Source organism: Osmerus eperlanus, chromosome 25 (genome assembly GCF_963692335.1).
Source record: "Osmerus eperlanus chromosome 25, fOsmEpe2.1, whole genome shotgun sequence".
NCBI lineage: Eukaryota > Metazoa > Chordata > Actinopteri > Osmeriformes > Osmeridae > Osmerus > Osmerus eperlanus.
In genome coordinates this window covers 9,155,713-9,158,212 of record NC_085042.1, presented here as the reverse complement: position 1 = coordinate 9,158,212, position 2,500 = coordinate 9,155,713, and positions in this window count along the sequence as shown.

Sequence of the window (2,500 nt, the reverse complement as noted above, 5' to 3'; positions counted from 1 at the left end):
CCAGGGCTGTCAGCCCAGGCCTGGTCTGTGTTAGTGCTGGAGCTAGGGCTACTTGGAGCGTGTTTTGGTACATGGAGTTTTGTAGTAAATGTAAATTGTAGTTTATTTCTTGGCATTTTTTTTATAAATAAATGTGAAGTTGGAAAATAATGTGTGTGATGATCCCTTGTCAACCTTAACTCCCTTCCACCTCTCTCTCATCCCTGTTTCTCTCTTTTCCCCTCCCTCCCTCCCTCCCTCCCTCCCCTCCTCTCTGACAGTCTCTTTGCTCCTGACTCTTGAGTGACACAGAAAAGAGAGAAAGAGAGACACTGAGAGATGGTAATAAAACAACAAGAAGAAAGTTGCTCTCCCCCCCTACTCCCTCCTCCCCCCCCCTCCTCCCTCCTCTCCCCCCCTCCCCCCTCCTCTCCCCCCCTCCTCCCTCCTCCCCTTCCCCCCCCCTCCTCTCTCCTCTCCCATCCTCCCTCTTGTTCTCCAGGGTTAAAAGAACCTTTCTTCCTCCTTCTCATCCTTTACTTATGAATAATGCATAAGCATCAGCAGCACCTCTCTCTGTCTCTGCCCCACCTCCACACACACACACCACACACACAAACACACACACAGACACTCACCACACAGACACACCACATGTAAGTACACACACACACACGCATCTCCACAGTATCACACACACACCTCACACACACATCTTATACACAGATGGGCTGGTTCAAGTCATTTCCTCCGTGGACGGTGGTAACTGGATTTAGCTGTCTGCTCTCTTCTGCTGTCCTCATACACACACACACACGTTCATCTGACTCTTGGGGAGTCACACTCACACATACACACACAACCACCTCCAAAACGACAGAATCTCTCTCTCTGGATGTGAGTGTGAGAGTGTGTATGTGGTGTGAGTGTGTGTGTGTCCCACTCCTAAGTCAGATTGTTCGTCCAGGCCGCCCCGCCGTCCCCATGGAGACGGACAGGAAGTGAGGGTGTGGTTCAGGAACAGTTGTTTAGCTCATCCAGGCACTGCTGGGAAACATGAACACATCGCTGTCTGACTGAGCCTTATCAGGATGGTTGATGACCGGTGGACGGACGTTTCATCTGCTCCACCCGGGCCGGACTGCTGGGACAGGCTGCTGGGACAGGCTGCTGGGACAGGCTGCTGGGACAGGCTGCAGGGACAGGCTGCAGGGACAGGCTGCTGGGACAGGCTGCAGGGACAGGCTGCAGGGACAGGCTGCTGGGACAGGCTGCAGGGACAGGCTGCAGGGACAGGCTGCTGGGACAGGCTGCAGGGACAGGCTGCTGGGACAGGCTGCAGGGACAGGCTGCAGGGACAGGCTGCTGGACAGGCTGCTGGGACAGGCTGCAGGGACAGGCTGCAGGGACAGGCTGCAGGGACAGGCTGCTGGGACAGGCTGCTGGGACAGGCTGCAGGGACAGGCTGCAGGGACAGGCTGCTGGGACAGGCTGCTGGGACAGGCTGCTGGGACAGGCTGCAGGGACAGGCTGCTGGGACAGGCTGCAGGGACAGGCTGCTGGGACAGGCTGCTGGGACAGGCTGCAGGGACAGGCTGCTGGGACAGGCTGCTGGGACAGGCTGCAGGGACAGGCTGCAGGGACAGGCTGCTGGGACAGGCTGCAGGGACAGGCTGCAGGGACAGGCCTGCTGGGACAGGCTGCTGGGACAGGCTGCAGGGACAGGCTGCTGGGACAGGCTGCAGGGACAGGCTGCTGGGACAGGCTGCTGGGACAGGCTGCAGGGACAGGCTGCAGGGACAGGCTGCTGGGACAGGCTGCTGGGACAGGCTGCTGGTATAGGCTCTTTCACCCCAGGTTCAGTTGTCAGTCATCTGTGTTTGCGTGTCGGGTGGAGACAGGGTGCTGAATCAGACTGATTTCTGTTTGCCCTCTGAACACCTGAGAAAACACGGACAGTCACACACACTAAGGCTGAATAGGTTGCGTCGGCAGTGTTTGAACTGCATTACAAATTCAGATGTAGTGGATGGAGTGGCCAACAGCTCCTTTCATATGGAGATGTGTGTGTGTGTGTGTATCAGCCAGGAAACGCATCGCTCATCTAGTTAACACAATAACACACACAGCTGCTCCCCCTGTGGGTGTGTGTGTCTCAGGGATGGAGGGACAACTGGGGGAGGAGAGAGTGTCTCTGTGAGGGGGGAGGAGGGGCAAGGGGGAGGAGGACAGGGGGAGGAGATGTTGTCTCTTAGGTAGGGAAGAGGAATGGGGGAGGAGACTGCCTCTTTTTGGGAGAATGGGGAGGAGAGGAGAAGGAGGGGAGAAGGGGAGGAGAGAGGAAGGAGGGGAGGAGAGGAGAGAAGGAGGGGGGAGGAGAGGAGAAGGAGGGGGGGGGAGGGTGTGTCTCTGCTGAGATATGAAGGTGAGAAAGAGGAGGGACACAAAGAGGATGAAGATGCAGGTGGAATTCATTGTCTGGTTCCTAGTAGAGATGTGCGTGTTTGTTCCAAAGCCTTGC